A 16,327-nucleotide genomic window follows, 5' to 3' on the forward strand; every position below is an offset into this window, starting at 1 on the left:
TTCGTATTTTTGGAACGGAGCCGATCGGTCACGTGGATCCCACGCCCCGCGTACAAAAACAAAGGAGATTATGCGTCTTGTAACACATAAAAGCAATAAACATGGATATTAGTTTGGGTGTGATCATAACAGCACTAATGCACCGGATCCCATCAAAACTCCGCAGTTAAGCGTGCTTGGGCGAGAGTAGTACTAGGATGGGTTACCCCCTGGGAAGTCCTCATGTTGCACCCCCCCCTTTTTCGTTGTCCGTTTGCGTTTTTTTTTTTTTTTTTTACATTTTACGTGCGGTTTTTTGGTTTTTTTTCCTTTCTTTCTTGCTATTTCTATGCTCGGGTGCCCTCCGGTTCATGGTTGATGGTTTTCGTATTTTTGGAACGGAGCCGATCAGTCACGTAGGTACCACGCCCCGCGTACCAAAATAAAGGAAGTTCTGCCTCTGGTAACACATAAAAGCAATGAACATGAATAGTATTTCGGGAGCCATCATACCAGCACTAATGCACCGGATCCCATCAGACCTCCGCAGTTAAGCGTGCTTGGGCGAGAGTAGTACTAGGATTGGTGACCCCCTGGGAAGTCCTCGTGTTGCACCCCCCTTTTTAGTTTGTCCGTTTGCGTTTTTTTTTACATTTTACGTGCAGTTTTTTGTTTTTTTTTTCCTTTCTTTCTTGCTATTTCTATGCTCGGGTGCCCTCCGGTTCATGGTTCATGGTTTTCGTATTTTTGGAACGGAGCCGATCGGTCACATGGGTCCCACGCCCCGCGTACCAAAACAAAGAAGGTTCTGCGTCTTGTAACACATAAAAGCAATAAACATGGATAGTATTTCGTGTGCGATCATACCAGCACTAATGCACCGAATCCCATCAGAACTCCGTAGTTAAGCATGCTTGGGCAAAAGTACTACAAGGATGGGTGACCCCCTGGGAAGTGCTCGTGTTGCACCCTCATTTTCGTTGTCCGTTTGCATTTTTTTTTTATATTTTACGTGTTGTTTTTTTGTTTTTTTCATTTCTTTCTGGCTATTTCTATGCTCGGGTGCCTTCCGGTTTATGGTTGATGGTTTTCGTATTTTTGGAACGGAGCCGATCGGTCACGTGGATCCCACGCCCCGCGTACAAAAACAAAGGAGATTATGCGTCTTGTAACACATAAAAGCAATAAACATGGATATTATTTTGGGTGTGATCATAACAGCACTGATGCACCGGATCCCATCAGAACTCCGCAGTTAAGCGTGCTTGGGCGAGAGTAGTACTAGGATTGGTGACCCCCTGGGAAGTCCTCGTTTTGCACCCTCCTTTTTCGTTGTCCGTTTGCCTTTTTTTTACATTTTACGTGCGGTTTTTTGGTTTTTTTCCATTATTTCTTGCTATTTCTATGCTCGGGTGCCCTCCGGTTCATGGTTGATGGTTTTCGTATTTTTGAAACGGAGCCGATCAGTCACGTAGGTCCCACGCCCCGCGTACCAAAACAAATGAGGTTCTGCGTCTGTTAAAACATAAAAGCAATAAACATGGATAGTATTTCGGGTGCGATCATACTAGCACTAATGCATCGAATCCGATCAGAACTCCGAAGTTAAGCGTGCTTGGGCGAGAGTAATACAAGGATGGGTGACCCCCTGGGAAGTCCTCGTGTTGCACACTATTTTTCGTTGTCCGTTTGCATTTTTTTTTTTACAGTTTACATGCGGTTTTTTGTTTTTTTTTCCTTTCTTTCTGGCTATTTCTATGCTCGGGTGCCTTCCGGTTTATGGTTGATGGTTTTCGTATTTTTGGAACGGTGCCGATCGGTCACATGGATCCCACGCCCCGCATACAAAAACAAAGGAGATTATGCGTCTTGTAACACATAAAAGCAATAAACATGGATATTATTTTGGGTGTGATCCTAACAGCACTAATGCACCGGATCCCATCAGAACTCCGCAGTTAAGCGTGCTTGGGCGAGAGTAGTACTAGGATTGGTGACCCCCCGGGAAATCCTTGTGTTGCACCCCCCTTTTTCGTTGTCCGTTTGCGTTTTCTTTTTACATTTTACGTGCGGTTTTTTGGTTTTTTTCCATTCTTTCTTGCTATTTCTATGCTCGGGTGCCCTCCGGTTCATGGCTGATGGTTTTCGTATTTTTGGAACGGAGCCGATCGGTCACATGGGTCCCACGCCCCGCGTACCAAAACAAAGTAGGCTCTGCGTCTTGTAACACATAAAAGCAATAAACATGGATAGTATTTCGTGTGCTATCATACCGGCACTAATGCACCGAATCCCATCAGAACTCCGCAGTTAAGCGTGCTTGGGCGAGAGTAGTACAACGATGGGTGACCCCCTGGGATGTGCTCGTGTTGCACCCTCTTTTTCGTTGTCCGTTTGCATTTTTTTTGACATTTTACGTGCGGTTTTTTGGTTTTTTATCCTTTCTTTCTTGCTATTTCTATGCTCGGGTGCCTTCCGGTTTATGGTTGATCGTTTTCGAATTTTTGGAACGGAGCCGATCGGTCACGTGGATCCCACGCCCCGCGTACAAAAACAAAGGAGATTCTGCATCTTGTAACACATAAAAGCAATAAACATGGATATTATTTTGGGTGTGATCATAACAGCACTAATGCACCGGATCCCATCAAAACTCCGCAGTTAAGCGTGCTTGGGCGAGAGTAGTACTAGGATGGGTTACCCCCTGGGAAGTCCTCATGTTGCACCCCCCCCCCCCCTTTTCGTTGTCCGATTGCGTTTTTTTTTTTTTTTTACATTTTACGTGCGGTTTTTTGGTTTTTTTTCCTTTCTTTCTTGCTATTTCTATGCTCGGGTGCCCTCCGGTTCATGGTTGATGGTTTTCGTATTTTTGGAACGGAGCCGATCAGTCACGTAGGTCCCACGCCCCGCGTACCAAAATAAAGGAAGTTCTGCCTCTGGTAACACATAAAAGCAATGAACATGAATAGTATTTCGGGAGCAATCATACCAGCACTAATGCACCGGATCCCATCAAACCTCCGTAGTTAAGCGTGCTTGGGCGAGAGTAGTACTAGGATTGGTGACACCCTGGGAAGTCCTCTTGTTGCACCACCCGTTTTAGTTTGTCCGTTTGCGTTTTTTTTTACATTTTACGTGCGGTTTTTTTTTCCTTTCTTTCTTGCTATTTCTATGCTCGGGTGCCCTCCGGTTCATGGTTCATGGTTTTTGTATTTTTGGAACGGAGCCGATCGGTCACATGGGTCCCACGCCCCGCGTACCAAAACAAAGTAGGCTCTGCGTCTTGTAACACATAAAAACAATAAACATGGATAGTATTTCGTGTGCTATCATACCAGCACTAATGCACCGAATCCCATCAGAACTCCGCAGTTAAGCGTGCTTGGGCGAGAGTAGTACAAGGATGGGTGACCCCCTGGGATGTGCTCATGTTGCACCCTCTTTTTGGTTGTCCGTTTGCATTTTTTTAACATTTTACGTGCGGTTTTTTAGTTTTTTATCCTTTCTTTCTTGCTATTTCTATGCTCGGGTGTCTTCCGGTTTATGGTTGATGGTTTTCGTATTTTTGGAACGGAGCCGATCGGTCACGTGGATCCCACGCCCCGCGTACAAAAACAAAGGAGATTGTGCATCTTGTAACACATAAAAGCAATGAACATGGATATTATTTTGGGTGTGATCATAACAGCACTAATGCACCGGATCCCATCAAAACTCCGCAGTTAAGCGTGCTTGGGCGAGAGTAGTACTAGGATGGGTGACCCCCTGGGAAGTCCTCATGTTGCACCCCCCTTTTTCGTTGTCCGTTTGCGTTTTTTTTTTTTTTACATTTAACGTGCGGTTTTTTGGTTTTTTTTCCTTTCTTTCTTGCTATTTCTATGCTCGGGTGCCCTCCGGTTCATGGTTGATGGTTTTCGTATTTTTGGAACGGAGCCGATCAGTCACATAGGTCCCACGCCCCGCGTACCAAAATAAAGGAAGTTCTGCCTCTGGTAACACATAAAAGCAATGAACATGAATAGTATTTCGTGTGCTATCATACCAGCACTAATGCACCGAATCCCATCAGAACTCCGTAGTTAAGCGTGCTTGGGCTAGAGTAGTACGAGGATGGGTGACCCCCTGGGATGTGCTCATGTTGCACCCTCTTTTTCGTTGTCCGTTTGCATTTTTTTTACATTTTACGTGCGGTTTTTTAGTTTTTTATCCTTTCTTTCTTGCTATTTCTATGCTCGGGTGCCTTCCGGTTTATGGTTGATGGTTTTCGTATTTTTGGAACGGAGCCGATCGGTCACGTGGATCCCACGCCCCGCGTACCAAAACAAAGAAGGTTTTGCGTCTTGTAACACATAAAAGCAATAAACATGGATAGTATTTCGTGTGCGATCATACCAGCACTAATGCACCGAATCCCATCAGAACTCCGCAGTTAAGCGTGTTTGGGCAAGATTAGTACAAGGATGGGTGACCCCCTTGGAAGTGCTCGTGTTGCACCCTCTTTTTCGTTGTCCGTTTGCATTTTTTTTTATATTTTACGTGTTGTTTTTTTGTTTTTTTCATTTCTTTCTGGCTATTTCTATGCTCGGGTGCCTTCCGGTTTATGGTTGATGGTTTTCGTATTTTTGGAACGGAGCCGATCGGTCACGTGGATCCCACGCCCCGCGTACAAAAACAAAGGAGATTATGCGTCTTGTAACACATAAAAGCAATAAACATGGATATTAGTTTGGGTGTGATCATAACAGCACTAATGCACCGGATCCTATCAGAACTCCGCAGTTAAGCGTGCTTGGGCGAGAGTAGTACTTGGATTGGTGACCCCCTGGGAAGTCCTCGTTTTGCACCCTCCTTTTTCGTTGTCCGTTTGCCTTTTTTTTACATTTTACGTGCGGTTTTTTGGTTTTTTTCCATTATTTCTTGCTATTTCTATGCTCGGGTGCCCTCCTGTTCATGGTTGATGGTTTTCGTATTTTTGAAACGGAGCCGATCAGTCACGTAGGTCCCACGCCCCGCGTACCAAAACAAATGAGGTTCTGCGTCTGGTAAAACATAAAAGCAATAAACATGGATAGTATTTCGGGTGCGATCATACTAGCACTAATGCATCGAATCCGATCAGAACTCCGAAGTTAAGCGTTCTTGGGCGAGAGTAGTACAAGGATGGGTGACCCCCTGGGAAGTCCTCGTGTTGCACACTATTTTTCGTTGTCCGTTTGCATTTTTTTTTTTTACAGTTTACATGCGGTTTTTTGTTTTTTTTTCCTTTCTTTCTGGCTATTTCTATGCTCGGGTGCCTTCCGGTTTATGGTTGATGGTTTTCGTATTTTTGGAACGGTGCTGATCGGTCACATGGATCCCACGCCCCGCGTACAAAAACAAAGGAGATTATGCGTCTTGTAACACATAAAAGCAATAAACATGGATATTATTTTGGGTGTGATCATAACAGCACTAATGCACCGGATCCCATCAGAACTCCGCAGTTAAGCGTGCTTGGGCGAGAGTAGTACTAGGATTGGTGACCCCCCGGGAAATCCTTGTGTTGCACCCCCCTTTTTCGTTGTCCGTTTGCGTTTTCTTTTTACATTTTACGTGCGGTTTTTTGGTTTTTTTCCATTCTTTCTTGCTATTTCTATGCTCGGGTGCCCTCCGGTTCATGGCTGATGGTTTTCGTATTTTTGGAACGGAGCCGATCGGTCACATGGGTCCCACGCCCCGCGTACCAAAACAAAGTAGGCTCTGCGTCTTGTAACACATAAAAGCAATAAACATGGATAGTATTTCGTGTGCTATCATACCGGCACTAATGCACCGAATCCCATCAGAACTCCGCAGTTACGCGTGCTTGGGCGAGAGTAGTACAACGATGGGTGACCCCCTGGGATGTGCTCGTGTTGCACCCTCATTTTCGTTGTCCATTTGCATTTTTTTTGACATTTTACGTGCGGTTTTTTGGTTTTTTAACCTTTCTTTCTTGCTATTTCTATGCTCGGGTGCCTTCCGGTTTATGGTTGATGGTTTTCGAATTTTTGGAACGGAGCCGATCGGTCACGTGGATCCCACGCCCCGCGTACAAAAACAAAGGAGATTCTGCATCTTGTAACACATAAAAGCAATAAACATGGATATTATTTTGGGTGTGATCATAACAGTACTAATGCACCAGATCCCATCAAAACTCCGCAGTTAAGCGTGCTTGGGCGAGAGTAGTACTAGGATGGGTTACCCCCTGGGAAGTCCTCGTGTTGCACCCCCCCCCCTTTTTCGTTGTCCGTTTGCGTTTTTTTTTTTTTACATTTTACGTGCGGTTTTTTGGTTTTTTTTCCTTTCTTTCTTGCTATTTCTATGCTCGGGTGCCCTCCGGTTCATGGTTGATGGTTTTCGTATTTTTGGAACGGAGCCGATCAGTCACGTAGGTCCCACGCCCCGCGTACCAAAATAAAGGAAGTTCTGCCTCTGGTAACACATAAAAGCAACGAACATGAATAGTATTTCGGGAGCAATCATACCAGCACTAATGCACCGGATCCCATCAAACCTCCGTAGTTAAGCGTGCTTGGGCGAGAGTAGTACTAGGATTGGTGACACCCTGGGAAGTCCTCTTGTTGCACCCCCCTTTTTAGTTTGTCCGTTTGCGTTTTATTTTACATTTTACGTGCGGTTTTTTTTTTCCTTTCTTTCTTGCTATTTCTATGCTCGGGTGCCCTCCGGTTCATGGTTCATGGTTTTTGTATTTTTGGAACGGAGCCGATCGGTCACATGGGTCCCACGCCCCGCGTACCAAAACAAAGTAGGCTCTGCGTCTTGTAACACATAAAAGCAATAAACATGGATAGTATTTCGTGTGCTATCATTCCAGCACTAATGCACCGAATCCCATCAGAACTCCGCAGTTAAGCGTGCTTGGGCGAGAGTAGTACAAGGATGGGTGACCCCCTGGGATGTGCTCGTGTTGCACCCTCTTTTTGGTTGTCCGTTTGCATTTTTTTAACATTTTACGTGCGGTTTTTTAGTTTTTTATCCTTTCTTTCTTGCTATTTCTATGCTCGGGTGCCTTCCGGTTTATGGTTGATGGTTTTCGTATTTTTGGAACGGAGCCGATCGGTCACGTGGATCCCACGCCCCGCGTACAAAAACAAAGGAGATTGTGCATCTTGTAACACATAAAAGCAATAAACATGGATATTATTTTGGGTGTGATCATAACAGCACTAATGCACCGGATCCCATCAAAACTCCGCAGTTAGGCGTGCTTGGGCGAGAGTAGTACTAGGATGGGTGACCCCCTGGGAAGTCCTCGTGTTGCACCCCCCTTTTTCGTTGTCCGTTTGCGTTTTTTTTTTTTTTACATTTAACGTGCGGTTTTTTGGTTTTTTTTCCTTTCTTTCTTGCTATTTCTATGCTCGGGTGCCCTCCGGTTCAGGGTTGATGGTTTTCGTATTTTTGGAACGGAGCCGATCAGTCACACAGGTCCCACGCCCCGCGTACCAAAATAAAGGAAGTTCTGCCTCTGGTAACACATAAAAGCAATGAACATGAATAGTATTTCGTGTGCTATCATACCAGCACTAATGCACCGAATCCCATCAGAACTCCGTAGTTAAGCGTGCTTGGGCGAGAGTAGTACAAGGATGGGTGACCCCCTGGGATGTGCTCGTGTTGCACCCTCTTTTTCGTTGTCCGTTTGCATTTTTTTTACATTTTACGTGCGGTTTTTTAGTTTTTTATCCTTTCTTTCTTGCTATTTCTATGCTCGGGTGCCTTCCGGTTTATGGTTGATGGTTTTCGTATTTTTGGAACGGAGCCGATCGGTCACGTGGATCCCACGCCCAGCGTACCAAAACAAAGAAGGTTTTGCGTCTTGTAACACATAAAAGCAATAAACATGGATAGTATTTCGTGTGCGATCATACCAGCACTAATGCACCGAATCCCATCAGAACTCCGCAGTTAAGCGTGCTTGGGCAAGATTAGTACAAGGATGGGTGACCCCCTTGGAAGTGCTCGTGTTGCACCCTCTTTTTCGTTGTCCGTTTGCATTTTTTTTTACATTATACGTGCTGTTTTTTTGTTTTTTTCCTTTCTTTCTGGCTATTTCTATGCTCGGGTGCCTTCCGGTTTATGGTTGATGGTTTTCGTATTTTTGGAACGGAGCCGATCGGTCACGTGGATCCCACGCCCCGCGTACAAAAACAAAGGAGATTGTGCATCTTGTAACACATAAAAGCAATAAACATGGATATTATTTTCGGTGTGATCATAACAGCACTAATGCACCGGATCCCATCAAAACTCCGCAGTTAAGCGTGCTTGGGCAAGAGTAGTACTAGGATGGGTGACCCCCTGGGAATTCCTCGTGTTGCACCCACCTTTTTCGTTGTCCGTTTGCGTTTTTTTTTTTTACATTTTACGTGCGGTTTTTTGGTTTTTTTTTCCTTTCTTTCTTGCTATTTCTATGCTCGGGTGCCCTCCGGTTCATGGTTGATGGTTTTCGTATTTTTGGAACGGAGCCGATCAGTCACGTAGGTCCCACGCCCCGCGTACCAAAATAAAGGAAGTTCTGCCTCTGGTAACACATAAAAGCAATGAACATGAATAGTATTTCGGGAGCGATCATACCAGCACTAATGCACCGGATCCCATCAAACCTCCGTAGTTAAGCGTGCTTGGGCGAGAGTAGTACTAGGATTGGTGACACCCTGGGAAGCCCTCTTGTTGCACCCCCCTTTTTAGTTTGTCCGTTTGCGTTTTTTTTTTTTACATTTTACGTGCGGTTTTTTTTCCTTTCTTTCTTGCTATTTCTATGCTCGGGTGCTCTCCGGTTCATGGTTCATGGTTTTCATATTTTTGGAACGGAGCCGATCGGTCACATGGGTCCCACGCCCCGCGTACGAAAACAAAGTAGGCTCTGCGTCTTGTAACACATAAAAGCAATAAACATGGATAGTATTTCGTGTGCTATCATACCCGCACTAATGCACCGAATCCCATCAAAACTCCGCAGTTAAGCGTGCTTGGGCGAGAGTAGTACAACGATGGGTGACTCCCTGGGATGTGCTCGTGTTGCACCCTCTTTTTCGTTGTCCGTTTGCATTTTTTTACATTTTACGTGCGGTTTTTTAGTTTTTTTATCCTTTCTTTCTTGCTATTTCTATGCTCGGGTGCCTTCCGGTTTATGGTTGATGGTTTTCGTATTTTTGGAACGGAGCCGATCGGTCACGTGGATCCCACGCCCCGCGTACCAAAACAAAGAAGGTTCTGCGTCTTGTAACACATAAAAGCAATAAACATGGATAGTATTTCGTGTGCGATCATACCAGCACTAATGCACCGAATCCCATCAGAACTCCGCAGTTAAGCGTGCTTGGGCAAGATTAGTACAAGGATGGGTGACCCCCTTGGAAGTGCTCGTGTTGCACCCTCTTTTTCGTTGTCCGTTTGCATTTTTTTTTTACATTATACGTGCTGTTTTTTTGTTTTTTTCCTTTCTTTCTGGCTATTTCTATGCTCGGGTGCCTTCCGGTTTATGGTTGATGGTTTTCGTATTTTTGGAACAGAGCCGATCGGTCACGTGGATCCCACGCCCCGCGTACAAAAACAAAGGAGATTCTGCATCTTGTAACACATAAAAGCAATAAACATGGATATTATTTTGGGTGTGATCATAACAGCACTAATGCACCGGATCCCATCAAAACTCCGCAGTTAAGCGTGCTTGGGCGAGAGTAGTACTAGGATGGGTGACCCCCTGGGAAGTCCTCGTGTTGCACCCACCTTTTTCGTTGTCCGTTTGCGTTTTTTTTTTTTTTTTTACATTTTACGTGCGGTTTTTTGGTTTTTTTTCCTTTCTTTCTTGCTATTTCTATGCTTGGGTGCCCTCCGGTTCATGGTTGATGGTTTTTGTATTTTTGGAACGGAGCCGATCAGTCACGTAGGTCCCACGCCCCGCGTACCAAAATAAAGGAAGTTCTGCCTCTGGTAACACATAAAAGCAATGAACATGAATAGTATTTCGGGAGCGATCATACCAGCACTAATGCACCGGATCCCATCAGACCTCCGAAGTTAAGCGTTCTTGGGCGAGAGTAGTACAAGGATGGGTGACCCCCTGGGAAGTCCTCGTGTTGCACACTATTTTTCGTTGTCCGTTTGCATTTTTTTTTTTTACAGTTTACATGCGGTTTTTTGTTTTTTTTTCCTTTCTTTCTGGCTATTTCTATGCTCGGGTGCCTTCCGGTTTATGGTTGATGGTTTTCGTATTTTTGGAACGGTGCTGATCGGTCACATGGATCCCACGCCCCGCGTACAAAAACAAAGGAGATTATGCGTCTTGTAACACATAAAAGCAATAAACATGGATATTATTTTGGGTGTGATCATAACAGCACTAATGCACCGGATCCCATCAGAACTCCGCAGTTAAGCGTGCTTGGGCGAGAGTAGTACTAGGATTGGTGACCCCCCGGGAAATCCTTGTGTTGCACCCCCCTTTTTCGTTGTCCGTTTGCGTTTTCTTTTTACATTTTACGTGCGGTTTTTTGGTTTTTTTTCCATTCTTTCTTGCTATTTCTATGCTCGGGTGCCCTCCGGTTCATGGCTGATGGTTTTCGTATTTTTGGAACGGAGCCGATCGGTCACATGGGTCCCACGCCCCGCGTACCAAAACAAAGTAGGCTCTGCGTCTTGTAACACATAAAAGCAATAAACATGGATAGTATTTCGTGTGCTATCATACCGGCACTAATGCACCGAATCCCATCAGAACTCCGCAGTTAAGCGTGCTTGGGCGAGAGTAGTACAACGATGGGTGACCCCCTGGGATGTGCTCGTGTTGCACCCTCTTTTTCGTTGTCCATTTGCATTTTTTTTGACATTTTACGTGCGGTTTTTTGGTTTTTTAACCTTTCTTTCTTGCTATTTCTATGCTCGGGTGCCTTCCGGTTTATGGTTGATGGTTTTCGAATTTTTGGAACGGAGCCGATCGGTCACGTGGATCCCACGCCCCGCGTACAAAAACAAAGGAGATTCTGCATCTTGTAACACATAAAAGCAATAAACATGGATATTATTTTGGGTGTGATCATAACAGCACTAATGCACCGGATCCCATCAAAACTCCGCAGTTAAGCGTGCTTGGGCGAGAGTAGTACTAGGATGGGTTACCCCCTGGGAAGTCCTCGTGTTGCACCCCCCCCCCCTTTTTCGTTGTCCGTTTGCGTTTTTTTTTTTTTACATTTTACGTGCGGTTTTTTGGTTTTTTTTCCTTTCTTTCTTGCTATTTCTATGCTCGGGTGCCCTCCGGTTCATGGTTGATGGTTTTCGTATTTTTGGAACGGAGCCGATCAGTCACGTAGGTCCCACGCCCCGCGTACCAAAATAAAGGAAGTTCTGCCTCTGGTAACACATAAAAGCAATGAACATGAATAGTATTTCGGGAGCAATCATACCAGCACTAATGCACCGGATCCCATCAAACCTCCGTAGTTAAGCGTGCTTGGGCGAGAGTAGTACTAGGATTGGTGACACCCTGGGAAGTCCTCTTGTTGCACCCCCCTTTTTAGTTTGTCCGTTTGCGTTTTATTTTACATTTTACGTGCGGTTTTTTTTTTCCTTTCTTTCTTGCTATTTCTATGCTCGGGTGCCCTCCGGTTCATGGTTCATGGTTTTTGTATTTTTGGAACGGAGCCGATCGGTCACATGGGTCCCACGCCCCGCGTACGTAAACAAAGTAGGCTCTGCGTCTTGTAACACATAAAAGCAATAAACATGGATAGTATTTCGTGTGCTATCATACCAGCACTAATGCACCGAATCCCATCAGAACTCCGCAGTTAAGCGTGCTTGGGCGAGAGTAGTACAAGGATGGGTGACCCCCTGGGATGTGCTCGTGTTGCACCCTCTTTTTGGTTGTGCGTTTGCATTTTTTTAACATTTTACGTGCGGTATTTTAGTTTTTTATCCTTTCTTTCTTGCTATTTCTATGCTCGGGTGCCTTCCGGTTTATGGTTGATGGTTTTCGTATTTTTGGAACGGAGCCGATCGGTCACGTGGATCCCACGCCCCGCGTACAAAAACAAAGGAGATTGTGCATCTTGTAACACATAAAAGCAATAAACATGGATATTATTTTGGGTGTGATCATAACGGCACTAATGCACCGGATCCCATCAAAACTGCGCAGTTAGGCGTGCTTGGGCGAGAGTAGTACTAGGATGGGTGACCCCCTGGGAAGTCCTCGTGTTGCACCCCCCTTTTTCGTTGTCCGTTTGCGTTTTTTTTTTTTTACATTTAACGTGCGGTTTTTTGGTTTTTTTTCCTTTCTTTCTTGCTATTTCTATGCTCGGGTGCCCTCCGGTTCAGGGTTGATGGTTTTCGTATTTTTGGAACGGAGCCGATCAGTCACATAGGTCCCACGCCCCGCGTACCAAAATAATGGAAGTTCTGCCTCTGGTAACACATAAAAGCAATGAACATGAATAGTATTTCGTGTGCTATCATACCAGCACTAATGCACCGAATCCCATCAGAACTCCGTAGTTAAGCGTGCTTGGGCGAGAGTAGTACAAGGATGGGTGACCCCCTGGGATGTGCTCGTGTTGCACCCTCTTTTTCGTTGTCCGTTTGCATTTTTTTTACATTTTACGTGCGGTTTTTTAGTTTTTTATCCTTTCTTTCTTGCTATTTCTATGCTCGGGTGCCTTCCGGTTTATGGTTGATGGTTTTCGTATTTTTGGAACGGAGCCGATCGGTCACGTGGATCCCACGCCCCGCGTACCAAAACAAAGAAGGTTTTGCGTCTTGTAACACATAAAAGCAATAAACATGGATAGTATTTCGTGTGCGATCATACCAGCACTAATGCACCGAATCCCATCAGAACTCCGCAGTTAAGCGTGCTTGGGCAAGATTAGTACAAGGATGGGTGACCCCCTTGGAAGTGCTCGTGTTGCACCCTCTTTTTCGTTGTCCGTTTGCATTTTTTTTTACATTATACGTGCTGTTTTTTTGTTTTTTTCCTTTCTTTCTGGCTATTTCTATGCTCGGGTGCCTTCCGTTTTATGGTTCATGGTTTTTGTATTTTTGGAACGGAGCCGATCGGTCACATGGGTCCCACGCCCCGCGTACCAAAACAAAGTAGGCTCTGCGTCTTGTAACACATAAAAGCAATAAACATGGATAGTATTTCGTGTGCTATCATACCGGCACTAATGCACCGAATCCCATCAGAACTCCGCAGTTAAGCGTGCTTGGGCGAGAGTAGTACAACGATGGGTGACCCCCTGGGATGTGCTCGTGTTGCACCCTCTTTTTCGTTGTCCGTTTGCATTTTTTTTGACATTTTACGTGCGGTTTTTTGGTTTTTTATCCTTTCTTTCTTGCTATTTCTATGCTCGGGTGCCTTCCGGTTTATGGTTGATCGTTTTCGAATTTTTGGAACGGAGCCGATCGGTCACGTGGATCCCACGCCCCGCGTACAAAAACAAAGGAGATTCTGCATCTTGTAACACATAAAAGCAATAAACATGGATATTATTTTGGGTGTGATCATAACAGCACTAATGCACCGGATCCCATCAAAACTCCGCAGTTAAGCGTGCTTGGGCGAGAGTAGTACTAGGATGGGTTACCCCCTGGGAAGTCCTCATGTTGCACCCCCCCCCTTTTCGTTGTCCGATTGCGTTTTTTTTTTTTTTTTTACATTTTATGTGCGGTTTTTTGGTTTTTTTTCCTTTCTTTCTTGCTATTTCTATGCTCGGGTGCCCTCCGGTTCATGGTTGATGGTTTTCGTATTTTTGGAACGGAGCCGATCAGTCACGTAGGTCCCACGCCCCGCGTACCAAAATAAAGGAAGTTCTGCCTCTGGTAACACATAAAAGCAATGAACATGAATAGTATTTCGGGAGCAATCATACCAGCACTAATGCACCGGATCCCATCAAACCTCCGTAGTTAAGCGTGCTTGGGCGAGAGTAGTACTAGGATTGGTGACACCCTGGGAAGTCCTCTTGTTGCACCACCCTTTTTAGTTTGTCCGTTTGCGTTTTTTTTTACATTTTACGTGCGGTTTTTTTTTCCTTTCTTTCTTGCTATTTCTATGCTCGGGTGCCCTCCGGTTCATGGTTCATGGTTTTTGTATTTTTGGAACGGAGCCGATCGGTCACATGGGTCCCACGCCCCGCGTACCAAAACAAAGTAGGCTCTGCGTCTTGTAACACATAAAAACAATAAACATGGATAGTATTTCGTGTGCTATCATACCAGCACTAATGCACCGAATCCCATCAGAACTCCGCAGTTAAGCGTGCTTGGGCGAGAGTAGTACAAGGATGGGTGACCCCCTGGGATGTGCTCATGTTGCACCCTCTTTTTGGTTGTCCGTTTGCATTTTTTTTAACATTTTACGTGCGGTTTTTTAGTTTTTTATCCTTTCTTTCTTGCTATTTCTATGCTCGGGTGTCTTCCGGTTTATGGTTGATGGTTTTCGTATTTTTGGAACGGAGCCGATCGGTCACGTGGATCCCACGCCCCGCGTACAAAAACAAAGGAGATTGTGCATCTTGTAACACATAAAAGCAATGAACATGGATATTATTTTGGGTGTGATCATAACAGCACTAATGCACCGGATCCCATCAAAACTCCGCAGTTAAGCGTGCTTGGGCGAGAGTAGTACTAGGATGGGTGACCCCCTGGGAAGTCCTCGTGTTGCACCCCCCTTTTTCGTTGTCCGTTTGCGTTTTTTTTTTTTTACATTTAACGTGCGGTTTTTTGGTTTTTTTTCCTTTCTTTCTTGCTATTTCTATGCTCGGGTGCCCTCCGGTTCATGGTTGATGGTTTTCGTATTTTTGGAACGGAGCCGATCAGTCACATAGGTCCCACGCCCCGCGTACCAAAATAAAGGAAGTTCTGCCTCTGGTAACACATAAAAGCAATGAACATGAATAGTATTTCGTGTGCTATCATACCAGCACTAATGCACCGAATCCCATCAGAACTCCGAAGTTAAGCGTGCTTGGGCTAGAGTAGTACGAGGATGGGTGACCCCCTGGGATGTGCTCATGTTGCACCCTCTTTTTCGTTGTCCGTTTGCATTTTTTTTACATTTTACGTGCGGTTTTTTAGTTTTTTATCCTTTCTTTCTTGCTATTTCTATGCTCGGGTGCCTTCCGGTTTATGGTTGATGGTTTTCGTATTTTTGGAACGGAGCCGATCGGTCACGTGGATCCCACGCCCCGCGTACCAAAACAAAGAAGGTTTTGCGTCTTGTAACACATAAAAGCAATAAACATGGATAGTATTTCGTGTGCGATCATACCAGCACTAATGCACCGAATCCCATCAGAACTCCGCAGTTAAGCGTGCTTGGGCAAGATTAGTACAAGGATGGGTGACCCCCTTGGAAGTGCTCGTGTTGCACCCTCTTTTTCGTTGTCCGTTTGCATTTTTTTTTATATTTTACGTGTTGTTTTTTTGTTTTTTTCATTTCTTTCTGGCTATTTCTATGCTCGGGTGCCTTCCGGTTTATGGTTGATGGTTTTCGTATTTTTGGAACGGAGCCGATCGGTCACGTGGATCCCACGCCCCGCGTACAAAAACAAAGGAGATTATGCGTCTTGTAACACATAAAAGCAATAAACATGGATATTAGTTTGGGTGTGATCATAACAGCACTAATGCACCGGATCCTATCAGAACTCCGCAGTTAAGCGTGCTTGGGCGAGAGTAGTACTTGGATTGGTGACCCCCTGGGAAGTCCTCGTTTTGCACCCTCCTTTTTCGTTGTCCGTTTGCCTTTTTTTTACATTTTACGTGCGGTTTTTTGGTTTTTTTCCATTATTTCTTGCTATTTCTATGCTCGGGTGCCCTCCTGTTCATGGTTGATGGTTTTCGTATTTTTGAAACGGAGCCGATCAGTCACGTAGGTCCCACGCCCCGCGTACCAAAACAAATGAGGTTCTGCGTCTGGTAAAACATAAAAGCAATAAACATGGATAGTATTTCGGGTGCGATCATACTAGCACTAATGCATCGAATCCGATCAGAACTCCGAAGTTAAGCGTTCTTGGGCGAGAGTAGTACAAGGATGGGTGACCCCCTGGGAAGTCCTCGTGTTGCACACTATTTTTCGTTGTCCGTTTGCATTTTTTTTTTTTACAGTTTACATGCGGTTTTTTGTTTTTTTTTCCTTTCTTTCTGGCTATTTCTATGCTCGGGTGCCTTCCGGTTTATGGTTGATGGTTTTCGTATTTTTGGAACGGTGCTGATCGGTCACATGGATCCCACGCCCCGCGTACAAAAACAAAGGAGATTATGCGTCTTGTAACACATAAAAGCAATAAACATGGAT

The 16,327-nt window shown here is 45.0% G+C and overlaps 41 non-coding genes and 5 pseudogenes across 41 annotated transcripts; all 46 read left to right on the forward strand.

Annotated features, from left to right (window-relative positions):
* Positions 1-115: 115 nt before the first annotated feature.
* On the forward strand, positions 116-234 carry LOC145078035 (5S ribosomal RNA). Its single transcript, XR_013693638.1, has one exon. It is a non-coding gene; the product is annotated as a 5S ribosomal RNA (ribosomal RNA).
* A 244-nt stretch (positions 235-478) lies between these two features.
* LOC145074927 (5S ribosomal RNA) lies at positions 479-597 on the forward strand. Its single transcript, XR_013692192.1, has one exon. It is a non-coding gene; the product is annotated as a 5S ribosomal RNA (ribosomal RNA).
* A 235-nt stretch (positions 598-832) lies between these two features.
* LOC145079932 (5S ribosomal RNA) lies at positions 833-951 on the forward strand (annotated as a pseudogene).
* Positions 952-1,183: 232 nt separating this feature from the next.
* LOC145075394 (5S ribosomal RNA) lies at positions 1,184-1,302 on the forward strand. The gene has a single exon (XR_013692425.1). It is a non-coding gene; the product is annotated as a 5S ribosomal RNA (ribosomal RNA).
* A 231-nt stretch (positions 1,303-1,533) lies between these two features.
* Positions 1,534-1,652, forward strand: LOC145079333 (5S ribosomal RNA). Its single transcript, XR_013694853.1, has one exon. It is a non-coding gene; the product is annotated as a 5S ribosomal RNA (ribosomal RNA).
* A 234-nt stretch (positions 1,653-1,886) lies between these two features.
* Positions 1,887-2,005, forward strand: LOC145078662 (5S ribosomal RNA). Its single transcript, XR_013694199.1, has one exon. It is a non-coding gene; the product is annotated as a 5S ribosomal RNA (ribosomal RNA).
* A 233-nt stretch (positions 2,006-2,238) lies between these two features.
* LOC145079102 (5S ribosomal RNA) lies at positions 2,239-2,357 on the forward strand. Its single transcript, XR_013694626.1, has one exon. It is a non-coding gene; the product is annotated as a 5S ribosomal RNA (ribosomal RNA).
* Positions 2,358-2,589: 232 nt separating this feature from the next.
* LOC145078046 (5S ribosomal RNA) lies at positions 2,590-2,708 on the forward strand. Its single transcript, XR_013693650.1, has one exon. It is a non-coding gene; the product is annotated as a 5S ribosomal RNA (ribosomal RNA).
* Positions 2,709-2,954: 246 nt separating this feature from the next.
* Positions 2,955-3,073, forward strand: LOC145079017 (5S ribosomal RNA). Its single transcript, XR_013694545.1, has one exon. It is a non-coding gene; the product is annotated as a 5S ribosomal RNA (ribosomal RNA).
* Positions 3,074-3,300: 227 nt separating this feature from the next.
* LOC145079503 (5S ribosomal RNA) lies at positions 3,301-3,419 on the forward strand. The gene has a single exon (XR_013695015.1). It is a non-coding gene; the product is annotated as a 5S ribosomal RNA (ribosomal RNA).
* A 231-nt stretch (positions 3,420-3,650) lies between these two features.
* On the forward strand, positions 3,651-3,769 carry LOC145076336 (5S ribosomal RNA). The gene has a single exon (XR_013692653.1). It is a non-coding gene; the product is annotated as a 5S ribosomal RNA (ribosomal RNA).
* Positions 3,770-4,007: 238 nt separating this feature from the next.
* On the forward strand, positions 4,008-4,126 carry LOC145080145 (5S ribosomal RNA; annotated as a pseudogene).
* A 231-nt stretch (positions 4,127-4,357) lies between these two features.
* LOC145079139 (5S ribosomal RNA) lies at positions 4,358-4,476 on the forward strand. Its single transcript, XR_013694662.1, has one exon. It is a non-coding gene; the product is annotated as a 5S ribosomal RNA (ribosomal RNA).
* Positions 4,477-4,707: 231 nt separating this feature from the next.
* Positions 4,708-4,826, forward strand: LOC145078756 (5S ribosomal RNA). The gene has a single exon (XR_013694288.1). It is a non-coding gene; the product is annotated as a 5S ribosomal RNA (ribosomal RNA).
* A 231-nt stretch (positions 4,827-5,057) lies between these two features.
* LOC145079352 (5S ribosomal RNA) lies at positions 5,058-5,176 on the forward strand. The gene has a single exon (XR_013694872.1). It is a non-coding gene; the product is annotated as a 5S ribosomal RNA (ribosomal RNA).
* A 235-nt stretch (positions 5,177-5,411) lies between these two features.
* LOC145076044 (5S ribosomal RNA) lies at positions 5,412-5,530 on the forward strand. The gene has a single exon (XR_013692576.1). It is a non-coding gene; the product is annotated as a 5S ribosomal RNA (ribosomal RNA).
* A 233-nt stretch (positions 5,531-5,763) lies between these two features.
* LOC145079634 (5S ribosomal RNA) lies at positions 5,764-5,882 on the forward strand (annotated as a pseudogene).
* A 232-nt stretch (positions 5,883-6,114) lies between these two features.
* Positions 6,115-6,233, forward strand: LOC145077858 (5S ribosomal RNA). Its single transcript, XR_013693467.1, has one exon. It is a non-coding gene; the product is annotated as a 5S ribosomal RNA (ribosomal RNA).
* A 241-nt stretch (positions 6,234-6,474) lies between these two features.
* LOC145078275 (5S ribosomal RNA) lies at positions 6,475-6,593 on the forward strand. Its single transcript, XR_013693855.1, has one exon. It is a non-coding gene; the product is annotated as a 5S ribosomal RNA (ribosomal RNA).
* Positions 6,594-6,821: 228 nt separating this feature from the next.
* On the forward strand, positions 6,822-6,940 carry LOC145079264 (5S ribosomal RNA). Its single transcript, XR_013694782.1, has one exon. It is a non-coding gene; the product is annotated as a 5S ribosomal RNA (ribosomal RNA).
* Positions 6,941-7,171: 231 nt separating this feature from the next.
* Positions 7,172-7,290, forward strand: LOC145076308 (5S ribosomal RNA). Its single transcript, XR_013692646.1, has one exon. It is a non-coding gene; the product is annotated as a 5S ribosomal RNA (ribosomal RNA).
* Positions 7,291-7,528: 238 nt separating this feature from the next.
* LOC145078970 (5S ribosomal RNA) lies at positions 7,529-7,647 on the forward strand. The gene has a single exon (XR_013694500.1). It is a non-coding gene; the product is annotated as a 5S ribosomal RNA (ribosomal RNA).
* Positions 7,648-7,878: 231 nt separating this feature from the next.
* LOC145078769 (5S ribosomal RNA) lies at positions 7,879-7,997 on the forward strand. Its single transcript, XR_013694302.1, has one exon. It is a non-coding gene; the product is annotated as a 5S ribosomal RNA (ribosomal RNA).
* A 231-nt stretch (positions 7,998-8,228) lies between these two features.
* LOC145078814 (5S ribosomal RNA) lies at positions 8,229-8,347 on the forward strand. Its single transcript, XR_013694346.1, has one exon. It is a non-coding gene; the product is annotated as a 5S ribosomal RNA (ribosomal RNA).
* A 237-nt stretch (positions 8,348-8,584) lies between these two features.
* LOC145078494 (5S ribosomal RNA) lies at positions 8,585-8,703 on the forward strand. The gene has a single exon (XR_013694054.1). It is a non-coding gene; the product is annotated as a 5S ribosomal RNA (ribosomal RNA).
* Positions 8,704-8,932: 229 nt separating this feature from the next.
* On the forward strand, positions 8,933-9,051 carry LOC145080264 (5S ribosomal RNA; annotated as a pseudogene).
* A 231-nt stretch (positions 9,052-9,282) lies between these two features.
* LOC145078770 (5S ribosomal RNA) lies at positions 9,283-9,401 on the forward strand. Its single transcript, XR_013694303.1, has one exon. It is a non-coding gene; the product is annotated as a 5S ribosomal RNA (ribosomal RNA).
* Positions 9,402-9,633: 232 nt separating this feature from the next.
* Positions 9,634-9,752, forward strand: LOC145073122 (5S ribosomal RNA). Its single transcript, XR_013691249.1, has one exon. It is a non-coding gene; the product is annotated as a 5S ribosomal RNA (ribosomal RNA).
* A 241-nt stretch (positions 9,753-9,993) lies between these two features.
* Positions 9,994-10,112, forward strand: LOC145074097 (5S ribosomal RNA). Its single transcript, XR_013691701.1, has one exon. It is a non-coding gene; the product is annotated as a 5S ribosomal RNA (ribosomal RNA).
* A 235-nt stretch (positions 10,113-10,347) lies between these two features.
* LOC145076049 (5S ribosomal RNA) lies at positions 10,348-10,466 on the forward strand. Its single transcript, XR_013692577.1, has one exon. It is a non-coding gene; the product is annotated as a 5S ribosomal RNA (ribosomal RNA).
* Positions 10,467-10,700: 234 nt separating this feature from the next.
* LOC145079103 (5S ribosomal RNA) lies at positions 10,701-10,819 on the forward strand. The gene has a single exon (XR_013694627.1). It is a non-coding gene; the product is annotated as a 5S ribosomal RNA (ribosomal RNA).
* Positions 10,820-11,051: 232 nt separating this feature from the next.
* On the forward strand, positions 11,052-11,170 carry LOC145073632 (5S ribosomal RNA). The gene has a single exon (XR_013691469.1). It is a non-coding gene; the product is annotated as a 5S ribosomal RNA (ribosomal RNA).
* Positions 11,171-11,412: 242 nt separating this feature from the next.
* LOC145078286 (5S ribosomal RNA) lies at positions 11,413-11,531 on the forward strand. Its single transcript, XR_013693865.1, has one exon. It is a non-coding gene; the product is annotated as a 5S ribosomal RNA (ribosomal RNA).
* A 228-nt stretch (positions 11,532-11,759) lies between these two features.
* Positions 11,760-11,878, forward strand: LOC145078932 (5S ribosomal RNA). The gene has a single exon (XR_013694464.1). It is a non-coding gene; the product is annotated as a 5S ribosomal RNA (ribosomal RNA).
* A 231-nt stretch (positions 11,879-12,109) lies between these two features.
* On the forward strand, positions 12,110-12,228 carry LOC145079245 (5S ribosomal RNA). Its single transcript, XR_013694763.1, has one exon. It is a non-coding gene; the product is annotated as a 5S ribosomal RNA (ribosomal RNA).
* Positions 12,229-12,465: 237 nt separating this feature from the next.
* LOC145078971 (5S ribosomal RNA) lies at positions 12,466-12,584 on the forward strand. Its single transcript, XR_013694502.1, has one exon. It is a non-coding gene; the product is annotated as a 5S ribosomal RNA (ribosomal RNA).
* A 231-nt stretch (positions 12,585-12,815) lies between these two features.
* On the forward strand, positions 12,816-12,934 carry LOC145078771 (5S ribosomal RNA). Its single transcript, XR_013694304.1, has one exon. It is a non-coding gene; the product is annotated as a 5S ribosomal RNA (ribosomal RNA).
* Positions 12,935-13,165: 231 nt separating this feature from the next.
* LOC145079104 (5S ribosomal RNA) lies at positions 13,166-13,284 on the forward strand. The gene has a single exon (XR_013694628.1). It is a non-coding gene; the product is annotated as a 5S ribosomal RNA (ribosomal RNA).
* A 232-nt stretch (positions 13,285-13,516) lies between these two features.
* On the forward strand, positions 13,517-13,635 carry LOC145078057 (5S ribosomal RNA). Its single transcript, XR_013693660.1, has one exon. It is a non-coding gene; the product is annotated as a 5S ribosomal RNA (ribosomal RNA).
* A 243-nt stretch (positions 13,636-13,878) lies between these two features.
* LOC145079018 (5S ribosomal RNA) lies at positions 13,879-13,997 on the forward strand. The gene has a single exon (XR_013694546.1). It is a non-coding gene; the product is annotated as a 5S ribosomal RNA (ribosomal RNA).
* A 227-nt stretch (positions 13,998-14,224) lies between these two features.
* On the forward strand, positions 14,225-14,343 carry LOC145079504 (5S ribosomal RNA). The gene has a single exon (XR_013695016.1). It is a non-coding gene; the product is annotated as a 5S ribosomal RNA (ribosomal RNA).
* Positions 14,344-14,575: 232 nt separating this feature from the next.
* On the forward strand, positions 14,576-14,694 carry LOC145085691 (5S ribosomal RNA). The gene has a single exon (XR_013700082.1). It is a non-coding gene; the product is annotated as a 5S ribosomal RNA (ribosomal RNA).
* A 237-nt stretch (positions 14,695-14,931) lies between these two features.
* LOC145080003 (5S ribosomal RNA) lies at positions 14,932-15,050 on the forward strand (annotated as a pseudogene).
* A 231-nt stretch (positions 15,051-15,281) lies between these two features.
* LOC145078772 (5S ribosomal RNA) lies at positions 15,282-15,400 on the forward strand. Its single transcript, XR_013694305.1, has one exon. It is a non-coding gene; the product is annotated as a 5S ribosomal RNA (ribosomal RNA).
* Positions 15,401-15,631: 231 nt separating this feature from the next.
* LOC145078757 (5S ribosomal RNA) lies at positions 15,632-15,750 on the forward strand. Its single transcript, XR_013694289.1, has one exon. It is a non-coding gene; the product is annotated as a 5S ribosomal RNA (ribosomal RNA).
* Positions 15,751-15,981: 231 nt separating this feature from the next.
* LOC145079354 (5S ribosomal RNA) lies at positions 15,982-16,100 on the forward strand. The gene has a single exon (XR_013694874.1). It is a non-coding gene; the product is annotated as a 5S ribosomal RNA (ribosomal RNA).
* The last annotated feature ends 227 nt before the right edge of the window (positions 16,101-16,327 follow it).

Source organism: Lactuca serriola, chromosome 1, assembly GCF_051521515.1.
Source record: "Lactuca serriola cultivar US96UC23 chromosome 1, Lser_US96UC23_V15, whole genome shotgun sequence".
In the NCBI taxonomy this organism is placed as follows: Eukaryota; Viridiplantae; Streptophyta; class Magnoliopsida; order Asterales; family Asteraceae; genus Lactuca; species Lactuca serriola.